The sequence below is a fragment of the Acinonyx jubatus genome, chromosome C2 (genome assembly GCF_027475565.1).
Source record: "Acinonyx jubatus isolate Ajub_Pintada_27869175 chromosome C2, VMU_Ajub_asm_v1.0, whole genome shotgun sequence".
NCBI lineage: Eukaryota > Metazoa > Chordata > Mammalia > Carnivora > Felidae > Acinonyx > Acinonyx jubatus.
In genome coordinates this window covers 41,056,011-41,073,196 of record NC_069384.1, presented here as the reverse complement: position 1 = coordinate 41,073,196, position 17,186 = coordinate 41,056,011, and the positions used below count along the sequence as shown (strand labels likewise).

The 17,186-nt window shown below is 35.5% G+C and overlaps 1 protein-coding gene and 1 pseudogene across 3 annotated transcripts in view; both read right to left on the bottom strand.

Annotated features, from left to right (window-relative positions):
- Window positions 1-17,186, bottom strand: part of EPHA3 (EPH receptor A3) — a 353,357-nt gene that overhangs the window by 147,691 nt on the left and 188,480 nt on the right. The gene's annotated exons all lie outside the window — the stretch shown is intronic.
- LOC128315149 (superoxide dismutase [Cu-Zn]-like) lies at window positions 6,878-15,552 on the bottom strand (annotated as a pseudogene).

Sequence of the window (17,186 nt, the reverse complement as noted above, 5' to 3'; positions counted from 1 at the left end):
GTTTTGCCCTTGGCTCTTTGTGGATATGTCAGTCCACCTCATTACATGCTACTAATAACTTTATCCTCCTTTGAAATCTTTGTATTTACTGGTGGAAGGACCAACACAGAATGGGTCCCCCCAGAGGAAACTGAAATGATTACCTCCAATTTGTAGCTCAAAGCCTTTTTGCTTCTTTATTCAGATGCATTTTTCCCACCCCCAATACTGGCAGTTTTATTTTTATTTTTATTTTTTTGGCTGCCATATGCACTAGCAAACACAAACTTGGCTGACTTCCCTCCACATCTTGTCCTCACTTCTTGAAGGATCTTTCTTTTACTGAGCTCCAAAATTAATCTGACTTTGAAATTCATTCGTTTTCATGAGTCTTATTTCTCCGTAAGTACAGACTCTTGCTAAGGTGATACTGAGCTTTGTAACTTTCAGCCACTTGTCCAAATCTGTATCATGTTGGCACTGACCAATGTCTCCCCTGTCCAATAGCTTTTCTGACAGTTAATGAGAAGTAAAAGGCTAGAGCTATTAGTCCAAATCCTAGGGGACAGGTGTCCAGATTACAAAAACCACATTCACATATGGCAATAATTGGCAGCTCTTTTAGGTGATCACAGACCTATTTCTAAAGACCCAATGGATACTTGAATAATTCTTGGTGCCAAATAGGAAACTCTCCTGAATAAGATAAGTATGTACTGTTTTTTTTTTTTTTTGTACAGTTATTGCTTGTTTTCTTTTTTTTTTCCCCAATAGACTTTTCCAATAAAGGAGATTCATTTAAATAGTTCATGCCAAAATTTATATAATTCTACCAAAATTATAGACTTAAGTCTATGGCAATTGAAACCTTAGAGATAGAATACTTCAGTCTCACATTGGGTAAGGTATTATAGATTTAAGAAGCCGATATGTTTATACATCTAAATAGAAGCAGCAGCTCAGCTTTGTAAACAATATCCTTTCAAGAATCTTACTACCATTTACAGAATGGTCTTTTAACTCATCTTTCTCATTCTTTTGATTTTTCAAAAGTAGCGCAACATGAAGTCTACTTATGTAAAAACATTTATTAATTCAATATTGAAAGATTCCATTTTATATACAGTAATTTATTTATACTTCAAAGCCTGCTCCTTTGTCCAAACTGATTTTCAAGGCTCTATTGTACTCCCTTCTGTTTATCTCTAACCTTTCTGTTTAATCACACTTGGTAATATATTAAACATTCCACAGACTCACAAGCAATCAACAAATAAGTAGGATATTCTGGCACTTCTAAAGGAAGAGCAGACATTGAAAGGAACTGCTGAATTAATAAAGTGGTTTCAGAACACTCCTCAGAGCAGAAACTATTTTCACTTATTTTAATATTTAAATATTTTAACATACCATCATTTTAGTTTGAAGTATAAGTGCAGCTTCCATGTTCAACTCTATCCTTTGATGTAGGAGGAACAGCAGCCTCCGATTGAGAGGCAATAGACCTGTGTTCTAGTCCTGACTGGACCTATCCAGCTAGGTGCTATCTTATGTTGAGCGAACTTGTCCCAGAGCCCAGCCTCAGAAGGTCGTAGACAAGACCTTGACACCAAGTCTTCCTTGAGCTTACCTGTTGCTTCCATTATGCTCACAGCCTAGAACTTTAAGCAACTAGCAAATTTTTCCTAAGTCAGTTTAACCTGGGATGCATATGGTTTTGATAACATTTTACTCTACATGCATGTTACCATTCTGAACTCTGGGAACAGTCTAACATGACAAACTAGTGGTAGGAATTTCCTCATGGAGAAACAGAAAAAACAAAACAAAACAAAACAAAACAAAAAAACCCAGCTCTCCCAAATTTATATTATCCATCATTCTTTCCTCTAACAATTGCTATGGGTACAGGATTGACTTTTTAATAGCTAGTAGGATGGTGATTCTATTTTAGGAATTCCTTTTTAATTTTACTTTATAGAGAAATTTATAGCATTTATTCACATAGATAGGTTGTTACTTCATCATCACATGGATAAAGTATCTTTTTAGTCCATAGTAACATATTTGCACATTCCATTGATGATTTTTCAGAAGTTGTAAAAGACTTGAAGATACTTTTTGTGATGTTGTATCTCTATATTCATTGTTGGTAACCTAAAACTAATTTTTGGTAATTAAGATCTTAAATAAGCATATAATTAAGTTTAAACAAGGATTAAAAACACTTGCCATGTAGCTCCATGGCTTAAAAGAAATCACAGGATTCTTTTATTTAAAATCCCATATCCCAGAATAAATAGACTTCCTCATCTATTTAGCATTGGTCTCGCAGGATTAGAAGATGACACAAGATGGTTCCATGATTACATCGGAAAATATGTTTCCCCTAAAGCAAAGATAATATCCCTGTAGTCACCTTTAGTTTCTTATCTCAAGTTACTCTTTCATTTGCTGAATTTCTATTCCTCTGTGTCAACGATAACTTGAAAATTAAACACCTTTGGGACACTAGGGAATAGCATGAGATGAACACTATTCTGACCACAGCTGGAGGCCACAGAAATGCTGCTGCACCAGATGAAGTGAAAGGCTAGGGCGTCGTGGGAGGATAACAGCAGGGAGTTGGCACTTGCATCTGGTTTCCCCCATTATTTTCTATTTGAATTCTAGGTACGTGCACGTATGCCTGTCATTCTTCTAGGTACAGTATTACTAGTAAGACATGTAGTATAACAATGCAAATAAAACAATACGTTACCCTTCTTAGAATTATGCAAAATTTTCAATGTTAGAAATTTCTAGTGCTTAGAATTCTGAATATTTGGAACATAGTCATTGCTTAAGTGCATACATTTTTTTATATTAACAGAAAAATCTTATTTATAAATATTTTATGTGCATATCATGTACACCATTATTTTAGAAATAAACCTAAGAGTATTTTATTTTTCATATTTTATTTTGAGAGCGAGTGAGAGAGAGAGAGAGAGAGAGAGAGAGAGAGAGCACAAGCAGAGGAGGAACAGAAAGACAGAATCCCAAGCAGGCTCTGCACTGACAGAAACCCTGAGATCATGACCTGAGCTGAAATCAAGACTCGGACACTTAACTGACTGAGCCACCCAAGCGTCCAAACCTAAGACGCTATTTCAAATTTGTTTCTACAGATATTTATAGGCAGCATATTAAGAGCAATCTGTTACCCCATGAGCCTCTACTGACAACCTGCTTATCTTTATAGGGAATTCACATGGTTGTTTAGCATTAAAAGAGAGAGAAGCTATTTCAACATTTCATGGCATCATTTTGTGCAATCACAAAGGATCAGCCTGTCTCCTGACAGGACAAGTCTGGGGGCAAGGCCCCTCGTCTGGCCAGAGTTCTGATGGGCGGCACCACTGTGCTTAGCCTGTTCCAGTTTTAGTTTTTTCATGATCCTGACTGGTTTACTAACTATGTGGTTTTTTTCTGCTGGCAATTTTAACACCTGAGTACACTTCAATCTCAGTATGTTATGTTCTCATTATCTCTCTGTGGGGCTCTCAGCCCTATTACATTGGAAATTCATTGAGAGGAGGAATTATGTCCCATATAGCTTTGTGTATTAGATATCCTAACACTGCTTGATATAAAGTTGGTAGTTCATACGTGTTGAGACAAATTAACTCCAATACAGACACACATATGTGTGTGGGTATGTGTGTGTGTGCATTTTGGGTGGCCAGCACACATATCATGTCACAGTATGGGCTCCCCTCCTGATCCCTCTCCTGCCCCCACTTCCACTCTCAGTCTCTCTAACCAAAGCTCTTAGAGTCTACAGGGAAAAAAATAATTGAAGAAAGAGAGAAATTACACTTAGGAATAGAAATTTATAAAACTGCCAACATTTTGTTTTTTTGCTTGTTTTTATTTTATTTTATTTTATTTTATTTTATTTTATTTTATTTTATTTTATTATTTTATATTTCATTTTATTTTAATTCCAGTAGAGTTAACGCATAGTGTAATACATAAGTTTCAGGTCTAAATTACAGGGATTCAACATTTCGATACATCACCTGGTGTTCATCATGACAACACTCCTCAATCCCCATAACCAATCTCCCCTATCCCCCCACCGCTACCCTCTACACCTCCCCTCTGGTAACCATCAGTTTGTTCTCTACTGTTGAATCTGTTCCTTGGCTTCTCTCTCTCTCTCTCTCTCATTTTCCCTTTGCTTGCTTGGAAAACTGCCTGCTTTTTGGAACCTGGAAAGAGGAAATGATACTGGGAAGGAAACATAGGGAGCGATGAATGGGATACATGAGTATTAGGGTCAATAATTTCAACAAAAGCATGGGCAAGAATAAAATATTCTGAATGAAATATGAAAAGTGTGAGAACTGAGGAAGAGTGGATTGAGCTATCAGACCTTTAACCTGAGGAACAGTGACATTTGTTATTTCCTTGTGGAGGGGTGTGTGTTTGTGTGTGTGTGTGTGTGTAATTCTGATTCCACAAAACTGTTTAAATTAACTTGTGCTTCATAACTCTGTCATTCTCTAGTTGTGTCATTTTTGCATCTTCACACATTGTAAGTACATACAGTTTGGCATCTCCATAACTAAAAGTTCTACAATTAGGTTTTTGATGCATGTAAGCTCTTGTTTGGAGATACAATGCAATTAACCATAGGAATGAACAACATATCCTTTCTTTATCAAGCTAGCCTGCCACTTCATCATGTATGTGCAAAGTCAGAGATTTTATCTGATCATTTTGTGCAAAGGAATGAGGGCCTGGATGCATGGAGGGATTTTTAGTAAAAGTCAAATTACTCAACTGAAATAGTCTGAAACAGAAGGGGTTTGAAAAGAAGCCAAGATAACCAAGTTATACAAACTGTCATCATATCCCAGCCCTCCCCCATAACAAAAACATCCAATCAAAGGATGGGGAAATTGCTTAGAAAAGAAATATTTTTAATAGATGTTAATAATGTACAATATTATACCTTAACATCTCATTTCAAGGAGAGAAGAGTAAGTTTCCATTTCACTCCAGAAAACATGGTTTCCATTCATCAACAGTATAGCTTTCTAAAATATCTCCTCAAGTTATTATGGTGTTCTATAACCAAGCCTGATTGTAAAATATGATGTTACAAAAAATCAATAATAAAATATTCATATGATCCAAGATTTTCCCAAATTGAATCTGACTGGGTCATGGCAGTATGCTGATGTCTGGAATGCAAGTAATATACTATATTATTGATGCCTGTCAAATAACGGAAATTGTTACAAATTAATTCATCCCTAACCTAATTAACCCCGTGTGCAATATTATACGCATTCCAGACAAGTACTGTTTTGCTCTGGCCATAAAACTAGGAAGGACAATATTTCAACCTATAAAATCGCCTTTTAAGCCACTTAGAAACCTCAAAGAGTATTGCTTATGTAGAAGTGATGCAAAAGAATGCATTACCTCATCTGTTTGAATTATTTTTGGTCTGATACAAAATGTTCTTTTTTTTAACTGTAAAAATAATCTAAGGAAAATGTCTAGTCTGTCTTACATATTGAGTAGATAGAATACATGCATATTAATAGTTTGCACTATTAGAAATAAAAGCTGTGTCATTTTTGTAGGGGAAATGTGGAAGCCTTAACATTCTCTTGATATTCTAATGCAAAAATTGTTTTCTATCCAGAATATCTCATAGTTCTGACCTTACAGGTCAATGTATATCAAGATATATTTTATCATGATATATAGTTAGGACTGGTTTTTTTGGAACTAGTAGGCAAGTTGTTACTTTTTAAGAAAATTTTGTTATTTTTCTTCAACTATCTCTTTACACACATCCTTTCCCACCCTCATTTGTCAGTAACGCCCTGCTCTTCGGCAAAACAGAGCCTGATTCAAATATACCTAGATGTGAAATTTTCCTGTGCTCCAAATCTGTCGTGGATCTACAACGCATTAATATTTATCAGTTCTTTCTTTTCTTCTCTGCTAGTTGAAAACACTGTATGCTATACCTCCTAGCTTTCCTAACTGATTATTAAACAGTAAACAAAGAAAAAAAAAGGCAACTCCAAAGAAAAAAATCTAATTTTGTGGTGATGTTTTAAATTATTTCAATCTTTCTGTTCCCATCGTTTTGTATCACATTGCAAAATTTTCTTATAATTACTGCCCCCGATTTTTAGTTTTATAATTTTCCTAATTTAGGAATAATGTCATATTTGGATAAGTTGATTTTAAAAAGGGAGAGAGGGTGGCCTTGAATAGCAGTAGAAAGTGCATGCAGATGGTGGAGAATTTCTGGGAGAATCAGGGCTTGGCTGATCGCTTCGAAGTTATCCCTCCACAGGTGCATACTGAACACAGATTGTCTGCCTCCGAGAGTTGTGAACACTGGAAAGACCATTCGTGGAGTGTTAACATAGAGCAGGCGCTCCTAGAAAGGAGCTTTTATTATTATTTTACCGTTATACTTCACAACCGGTACTTATAGACAATGTTAGCATTTTTCAATTCTTAGCATTTCAGTCAGGGCATTGTTTTAACATATGTAACTATAAAGTGTGCCCCAAATCTATGGATGTGGTTCATTTTCTGTAAGAGCACATTAGGCACTCTTAAGGTGAAAGCTGTAGCATGTTTTTAAAGAGACTATTTCTGCCTTCAAAATCTAAAACGGTGAGAAAAAAGTGCTTTGCGGTTAATCTCTATTTTAAGATTTTATATATATATATGATAGACATGATATATATGTATATCATGTCTATCATATATATATATATATATCTGTGTGTGTATCTACACACCTATGTCCATACCGAGAGAAAGAGAGACCCATGTATTGTGGCCACATGTTGTCAAAATGCATTAGTGAAATATCATATCTGATCACAAGTAATGTGAAATGATGCCCCACTGATTAGAACGTCATTGATGCTGTGGCCTGTTGTTCTTGACACCACAGAAGAGGATCAAAGCATCTTTCACGGTGATAAAGTTGGCAATATGGACGGGAAATAATGCCAGAGAGACTGATTAAGTGTTAACACTCCCACCTGGTGCCATGAAAATAGGACAAAACATCCATAATTCAGGATGATTTTCTCCTCCTGTGTTTATTTTTGTGCCAAGCTATAGGGTTTGAAAGAGTTAATACTGACAAACACTTTCTTCCTCACAATGCTCTCCAGTAAGGAGTAGGTTATAAGAGGGCTTCTCTTTCAGTGTGCGTCCCTTCAAGGAATACTTTTTATATTTATATGAAGAATCAGAAAGGTATTTCCAGTGGGTGCAAAAATATGACTCATCCATTTTCCCTGCTTCTATATCTGGGTTGACAGATACCCAACTCAAGGTGTCTCTTGACTGACAAACACCTCAGTGGGCACGTTTTTCTTATGATAATGTTTACAGATAATTCAGGGAACCTGTATCCCAGATTTGTATTCTTAAGGAATAATGTCAACTAGAATATGAAGTTCTAAAATGAGAATAAATCTTTATCTGAGACCATACTTCATCCACCATAATTAAATGTGCTAGCACCGGCCATCTTAGTTTGAGTCTCACTTCGCTTCTTTCCGTGAAGCTATCTGTGAGGCAAAGCCAGTGCAAGGCCTGAAGAGAAGGACCTCTGCCTGAACTGCTAAAGCTTACATGGTTAAGACGATAACACTGCCTCCTGTTTTGTTTGTTTGTTTGTTTGTTTAGAAAATTCTCTTCCCAGGTTTTAAGCATCCTGAATCGAAAGATAGCAATATTCATCCAACTTTAGGGAAGCGTCTCCTAAAACAAGAGTTAATGTCACTGCCAAAACAGATCAATGGTAACACATTTGTGTGAGTGACTATTATCCACAAGACAAAAAAGCTTTTGTTAATTCCTGGAGGTCCACTGAATTGTTCTTGTTCACTGGGTTCTCAACTATGGTTCTTGTTCCAAATGTCTCATTACATAGTATGAGTGACATAATCAAAGCATGCTCCCCAACACTGTCCTTCTCAAGTCCATTTTCCTGTTGGCATACATGCCTATGATAAGATGGTACATTTTAACAAACATAAAATAAAATAAGTTTTGTACACACGTTCACATGTTTCACACACACACACACACACACACACACACACACACATTTTTTGTTCAAATATAAACATCAGGGAGTAATTTGCTAGATGGACCCAAATGATGTGATGATGTAACAGCTATTTCTATTACTAATTTGTAGATTTTAGTCAGGCTTTATGGTCCATTTGAAGGCACTGTGTTTATAGTTTGCAGGCTGCCATCTAGGTGCCAGATAGCTGAATGCATCTTACATTACCGATGAGGTCATCGTTGAGTAGCATGCTGAGAACAGCAAGACTATCACCGGGCTCTGGAAATGAGGCACAGTCATGAAAATGTATGTCTTTATTTGTATCCTTTCATAATTTATTTCCACAAGCTTTCACTCTATAGTCAGTGTGCTTTGGATCTTTGATAAGCACATTATAAACTGCTTTGCATTCCATCACATTGATCCACGCTATATTAGAGTTCTCCCATTGTTTGAACAAAGTATCTTATTCATCCCCATGTAATGCTCATGGCCCATTAGTTTATAGAAAAATTTAGTTCTATGCTTTCAGTGTCACAAAACAAAACAAAACAACACAAAAAATGTAGATTAGAAACAACTTTAAAAATTAGAAAAGAAGCTTTTTACAGAGGATCAAAAAATTGATTTGACCCTGTGTTGATAATCTCATGGTGAAAGTAGTGACATAATTTGACCAAATTTGAAATTTGACTACATAATCTGTGGCAAAAAAAAATTGACCTCTCAGGACATATTTAACTCATGTGTAATAATTCTGTAACAGTAGATCCCTCAAACATAACCAAATGGAGAAAGGCAGGTTGAAGGGCTTAGTAAAATGTAAAGCAATATAAAATGCTAATGCTTAGAGTATGTGTTTGTCTCTCTGTGTGTGTACAATATCAAATTAATATTATAATTATTTCAATTCTAAGTTTGCACCATAGAACCACAAAAATTGTGGAATTCTTACAAGAATAGTTTGCTTTACAAAAATTATATACTTCCCATGATAAGACATGTTATTTTATCTTACTGATGGCAACTTTGAACAAAAACATGTGGTATTTAGAAGCTGGAATAACAAAGATAACAGAGTGCAAGTCTCGTAACTTTTACTTTTTTTCCCTTCTGGTACTAATCACTAATATACTGTCTCTTTTCTTAAGTTATTTAGAAGTCACATCAGTGGTTAAACATTCGTCTTATATTTGATAAGACGTATATAATACATATGACGACAACAGCAAGGGGAGGGGAAAGCTATGCTCATAAAAATTTCCTATATTTTACCAGAGGCAATTTACTATCAACTTGAAGTAGATTTTGATAAGTTAGAGATGTAGAAATCATTAAAAACCACCAAAAAAGTAACACAAAGAAGTGTGATTTAAAAGTGAAGAGAGGAATCAAAATGATGCGTAAATGAACTGTTGTATCAAAATCATGGTATAACAGAACCAGAAAAGATTAAAGGAGAAACAGAAGGGGAAAGAAAAAGCACTCAGAGAAACAGAAAAGAAGTAGCAAACGGCACACCTAGAGCCAAACTTATTAACTTTTACATTAAACATGAAAGAATGAAACACTCCACACATATGGCAGAGTCAGTGAAATTGGGTCAGAGAAGCAAGATTCGATTACATACTATCTATAAAACATACACTTTAAATTCAAAATCAAAAATAAGTTGGAAGTGAAAAGATAGAGGAAGATACAGCATGCAAATAATAGCATGAGAGAACTGGAGTAGCTATATGAACATCAGACAAAACAAACTTAAAGGAAATCAATGTTATTAGAAATAAGGAGAGACATAAAACAACATCAACACGGTGGGAAGAAAATACACTTATAAATGTACCTGGATCTCAAAATGTAACAGAGAAACATAAAACACATATTGGTAAAATTTAAAGGAGAAACGTAAATTTAGAAATGAACACTTAAAACTGTTTTTATTCACAGACTACATGATTGTTTATACAGAAAACCCTAAGGACTCTATAAAAACAAGTTATTGTGGGGCACCTGGGTGGCTCAGTCAGTTAAGCGTCCAGCTTCAGCTCAGATTGTGATCTCACGGTTCATGAGTTCGAGCTCTGCCTAGGGCTCTGCATTGACAGCTCAGAGACTGAAGCCTGCTTCGGATTCTGTGTCTCCCTCTATCTCTAACCCTCCGTCTCTCTCTGCCCCTCCCCTGCTCGCGCTGTCTCTTTCTCTCAAAAATAAATAAAACATTAAAAAAATTTAAAAACAAGGTATTGTGTAACTGTGAATGAACTTTCACATTTTAGGTTGTCTCTAAAATACACCATCTCCAATTGCTTAGAAGTTTTCTTAGGATTTGTGAGACTTATTAATAAATAGACACGATGAGCATTATCATAAGCCTTATTGTAAGTCCTTCAGCAAAGAGCTTACTTGGTGATTTTTTCTTAGAGTCTCAATTTAGATACTTTAATAGGTTCAAAATACAGAGCCATATGGTGTATTTGTTTATTGCGGGCTTGACTGAGAAGTAAAGAAATTCAGACAATTACTTTTAACGCCCATATATGATTATTAAGTCTGGTAAAGTACAGAGGTCATTGAAAGAGATATTTTTAACTGAGTCTGAGTTTTATAAAATCATACATATCTTCTAAGTGATCATAAATCAGTTCTCACTACAGGTACCCAAAGCAATTAAAAAGTCACAAAAATTACACTTTTAGGGTTACAGTGTTTAATGTTTTTCAAGTTAAATTTCTACAACTAGCAAGATAACATATGAGTTACTAGGACTCAGACGATGTTCTAGGGAATACAGGGAATATTTACTTGGAGATCCCAAATGCACTGCAAACTAAACGATGGCCAGGGTTTCCTGTTTGTGTACTTTCTTCACTTCCACCTTTGCCCAAGCCATCTGGTTTTTCAAGGACCTCCACGGTGTGGCCAGTGACGGAATGGTCTCCTGACAGTGCAATCAGAGAAACTTCCATAGACACACTGGCCCCGCCATCTTTGCCAGAAATCACATTACCCAGGTTCCTAACACTTCTCTCCTGATCCTTTGGTTCACCATGTTTTTTTTAACAGAGGATCAAAGTGAGGACCTGCACTGGTGTAGCCTTGTGTGTTACCTGCAGGTTGACGGACGTGGAATCCATACTCGCCTTTGGTCAATCCTGTTATGGCTCCTGATACCATAACAGGCCCATTTTTTTTTCTGCACGAAATGGACAGTGTCCTCCACACAGCCCTGGCCTTTCAGCGCGCACAAAGCCTTCATCTCTATGACTTGGGAGGGCAGCGGAGGACGCCACATAAGATGCTGACACCACATTACATGTTGATTTTGTTGTTACCACAGGTCAGAAATATATGTGACCAAAGGCCTGAAACAAGTAAACCAAAAAAACCTTTGTGGAGGAATTGGCTGACCACAGGAGGTGAGGTGCCAAGACTGTGAAAAGCCACACAGATTTCACACCTCCACTTCTATAACTTTAATTGTCCTTTAATTTACTTTAAGGATTTTCTTTTCATTTTTCGTGTCTCTCTGTCCCTCTTTTTTTCCACAAAATTATGCCTAAGTTGTACCATCCCCAAAGCCACTCTTCACTATTCTTGCCAATTCCACATCTGACAACAAGTCCCAGAATATTTTCAGACAGTACATGGAAAATGTTCTAAGTTGCACTGCCAGCGATGAAGTGTTGAAAATACAAGCGCCTGTGCCAAGGAAGAATACTCTGAGGTCAAAGAACCTTTTGGAAGTATTAATAAAGTAGATAATAAACAATTCCAGAGTTGGCATTTGGTGAAGAAAGACAATCCATATTCACTAAATCAGAACAATAAACATGAATTTTAAGAGACACTTAATGGCTTGGACCATGATTCTCCTAAATCCATCGGGTCTTTTGGCTAGCACTAAAGAGAACATTGAACTTGAGCACATCTGAAAATTCTGAAAATGCCTTGACTCAATTATGATTATGATTTGTTTCTTTCCAGCCTAAGTGAATGATACACATGGAAACAAAATGCAGAATTTTAAAATCTGTCTCTGTTACTCAAATCCCAACATCACCTTTTGTTCCATTTTGGACACCAATGTTTGCATGGTTTCACTTAGATTGTTGGTTGACACGGTAAAATGTCAAAAGTAAGAACAAAGAAAAGGTAATATTCACCATAAAGTCCATTTCTCCAAAATGTCAGCACTCCTTTGTCAAGGTTAATAGTTAGGGGAACAAAGGAAAATGTGTTGCAGTTAAATTCTTTCATTTTATATTTTTTTCTCTTTGCAATCCAGAATCTGAAATACATTTTCTTTTTCTTTTTCTTTCTTTCCTTTTTTTTTCCACATCGGGAGGATCATTATGTATTTTCTCATTAAAAGAAAAAAAGAGAGAAACTATTAAATAACAGGAATGATCATTCATAGAATACTTACTATTTGTCAGGTATCTTCCTGACATTTTATTTAATTTTCACTACAATCCTTTATATCAGTATCATTATGAGCTCCATGATAAAGGGGATAAAACCAAGTATAGATAAGTGAAGTAACTAGCCAGGAAATGGATAAGAATCCAGGCATTTTGTTTTAAAGACTGTGCTGCTAATCTCTATGCTTATAAAACAAAACAAACAAAACAATTACAGGCTAAGATATCTCCAAAACACTAAAATTTGCTTTTTTACTATGTTGATACTTAATATATTTATTAACACATCAGCAGTCCAACTAGATTATCTAAGTCTTATATTCAAACAGCCAACAAGTCTTAACAGTGATGTATTGCTGGGAGATTTATTTTATTTACTGATTTCCAGGAGTTCATTATTAATTAATAGGTGTTTTACTTAGTAGAATGTGTTCCTGCCTTTTGGAGAGATGAATAAGTAAGGTTTTTGGATATTGCAGTAAGATCCAGAATATGAAAAAAATGCAAAAAAAAAGGTAGTTTATATCAAGAAATGGAGGAACTAAAATAATTTAAGCTAAACTACATCTCCCCAAAGTGCTTTTAAGTTAAATTATTTATCAATAAAATTATACAGCTTAGAAACACTATTGAACACTAAGACTTTTTTATGAAAGCATTTCATAATTTTCCCAAAGCAGTCTGACATTATTCTGTGCATTTATAGAGATAATTGTGAGAGTCTCTTCAATTTTTACTTTTTCTTTAAAGTTATTATATTCCATATTTTTCCTCTCCCTTAAAATTAGTGCCCTCATGATCTAATATGCTTTTCTACTTACTTGTCCTTTACTTTTATAGATCTGCTATATATATATAAAGAACCCTGGTTTGAACTGCTCAACGGGTTGTACAGATATCAGCTCATTAAAAACTCTACTGTGAGACAGTCTGTGGACATTTTAGAAATTGTGCCACTTTCTACTTAGAACAGAGAATTTAAGGCTTGTGAAGATCACCCTGTGGGTTTTCCATCAGAGATGTGACTTGCTATAAGAATCTTCATTCTGAAGTAATGAGTCCAGTTTTGCTGAGCTTTATTTAATACACAAGATGTGGAACTTATAGTGACAAAAACCACGCGATATGAGAGTGATATGAAACAGAATATTTGTGTGTATGGAGGTATTTTACTGTGTAGAAAGAAGACAGGAAGGATGGACCCAAATATCTCTCAAGGCCTGTAAGTCTGTATTCAGTTACTTACTAAAAACATTTAGAAGTTTGACTTAAATTCCTGTTGACACGGGAAACCCAGGCTTGGCACTAAAACTGAAAGTGTTCTTATTTGAAGGCTATCAAATAAATGAATTAAAATAACACTAACAGTAAAGACTAAGCTACAGGATTAGTGCTCTGAATATGAGCAATAGGTTATTAAAGGCCCAGACAGACGTGGGGCTCTGTGTGTGTGCGTGTGTGTGTGTGTGTGTGTGTGTGTGTGCGCGTGTGTGTACATGTGCAGGGCAGGAGGCCGGAAATGTGTGGCGCTCTTCACCAAAAAAACCTCATGACTTTGAGAGTCTAACACTAACAATTAGTACTTCTCTCTCTCATACTCCCTCCACCTACATGTGATTCTCACAACGTCACCCATGTTAGCTATTACCAATTATGATTGCTCATATTCATTAGCCTCTCCTCCAATGGTTTATAGATGAGCTCAAGACGCTCCTTTTCTGACCAAAACAAACAAAAGAATATCCTCTCATAGTCCCCTTCTCCATGCTGAAGTAACTATTAATTTTGTTTCCAAAACAATTATGGAAAGGGTATCCTCTCCTGTTTCTACTTTCTTATGCCCATTAACTCTCCAACTTTTACCAATTTAATGGGAACAATTGGGATAAAAGGCAAGACCAATCCTTCAATTGTTAAACCTCAAGGGGCTTCTTCTTTACTATCTTGCAGTCTACAATGTTGAGACATCTTTTTTTTTTACTAATGTCTCAAAAATTTCTAAGAATTTTCTCAAATATTTTACTGTCTTTTTACTCTCCAACTTCTCAAATATTTCTAAGAATTTTTCTGTTTGCCTCCTAAATATAGTGATTAGGGACCGGTGATCATTCATATGAAAAGGTATTCAAAAAAAGATTGAATATCTTCCTTAACCCATTGCCTTTGCCACTTAATCTGTTTTACATATGCATTCAATATTAACCTTCTTTGTTTAAAAATGTTTATTTATTTATTTTGAGATATATAGAGAGAACGCATATGCACAGGGGAGAGGCAGAGACAGAGGGAGACAGAGAATCCTAAGCAGGCTCCACACTCTCAGCACAGAACCTGATGTGGGGCTCAATGCCACAAACCATGAGATCATGACCTGAGCTGAAATCAAGAATCAGATACTTAACTGACTGAGCCATCCAGGCACCCCACAATATTAAACTTCTTAATTAACTATTATTATTGACACAGAATTACTGAGTTGCATTCAGATCATTATTCCCAGCTCCTTTTACACAAACCTCTTCACCACTCTGCAAATCTCAATACCTCACTCTCACCACCTGCAGCCAACTATGACCAAGGTGTGCTTCATAATGTTTGCTGAGTTGAACGTCACTTCTCAGCTCAAAATCTATAGTTGCAAATTACTGGCAAAGTTCAAACATCACTCCTTAACTATAGTCGATAAATAATTGGTTCCCTTCTCACTTATTCCTACCTGTTTTCTACTATTTCAGTTAGGACTTTTAGTTTAACCTTCACTTCAACATTCTCAGTTGCTTCCTGCATCAGGGCTCCACATTTTCTCCATTGCGTGTCTCTCCCTCTACTCCAGGTCATAGCAAGCTTCCTCTATTAAGCTTCTGTTTACTTCTCATGTTTGATGACCCTAGTTAGCACTGATGCCCTTTCTCAAACTTCTTTTGCTCTTTCTTTTTTTGGAGTATATATCCATCACTAAGTCTCTCTCTCTATATGTATATACACACGTACACATATACAGTGTATGTGTGTATATATATTTATGTATATGTATATACATATATATACATATACATATACATATACATATACATATACATATACATATGGAATGTTGTATTTACAAACTGTACCATGTACTTTACCTTATATGTAGTTTTGTTATCTAATACTTTTCACGTGTAGGTCTTTTTCTTTACCATTGTGCAGTTAGATCTTGGATAAAAGTGATTTAACGCTATATTATCCTTCTTAATACATTTCACACAGTTTAACTCAAGACCAAACATATAATGCATACTCAACAAATACTTGGTGGTTGCTTAATTGGGGCTAATAATATTTAAGAATTACCAAGACTTCATTGGATGATTCAGGCAATCGATGTTTTTAATGATTACATTCTATGGAGTCACTCTTAAATTCCAATAACTGCTAGATGCTATAGTCCATCACAATATTTAAATTTCTAATACTTTATTTGGTGGTTTTGTTTTCTTTGGTCATCATTAGTTTGTTTTGTTTTGTTTTGTTTTGTTTTGTGTGTGTGTGCTAAGACTCTGCACTTGAAAACCCCAAGGCTACCCCAAAACTGGTCAAGAATGTTCCCCTTCTAGAAACATTCAAGATAATTTTAGTATTTTTTTGTTTTTCCATGATTATGCTAGATGATGATGATTATGATGATGATGATGATGGAGATGATGATGGTGATTTTAGTGTCTCTAGGTTTAAACAATCTCAGGTACAATGTAAACGTAAAGAAGACACTTTAAAAATCTATGCATCAGGAAAACTGAAATTCATCAAACTTCCTGACACCTACAAAAATGTAGTCACTTACACTAGTGCACAGACGTTAACACAAAATATAATGTCAAACTACTGTTCTTTTAAATTTGAAGTTACAAATATAGGTCTAATGTTTTGAAATGTGAGAGTAACAAACAAATACCTTAATATGAAAATTTTTCAAATTTGAAGTTTTCTTTATTCCTAACCAAAGAGGCCCTTGAAAGTGCTTCATCGAGAAAGGATTGGATCGAATTGAAGAGGACAAATTTCCCAGTTGGCAAGTATCACCTGACAAGTATGGACAACACAGATCTCTACTCTCGGCTTTCAGCCTAGCCAAACCACAGCATAGTCAGGACCAAACAGACGTAAACCCACGGGGCTTTTCTGAGGATTACTCACAATTTGCTATGAATGAATGGCTAGACTGAGCTTAGGTGAACCGACCTGGAAAAGCCAGTCTGATAATCTATCAGACCTGAATTTTATAACATTAATTTTACTGCCATTATACAGCCCATATCTTTGTTTCCCAGAGGTCTAACCCAAAATTCCACTATAATTTGTCATGTAGACCTTTAATATGGTCACTTAAGTACTTTCTGGAATACTTTGTTAAGATGGTTGAAGTAGGAAAATTAAATTTTCTGAAAGCCAGCGCTAACATGAAGTCTATGGTAACCACAAATATTCATGGTGTCATCTAACAACCTCAACTTCTGCTTTCATGATAATTTCAGTAGAGTTAATTGTCATGAGGTGACTTAAATACTCTGCCTAGAGTCCAATGGATATGATAAAATAAAATAAAAAATAATAAAGTAATTGAGAAAAATGTGTTTGAACACTTCAGTTAGAATTTTGGCTTCGCCGTTTATAAATTCTGTCAC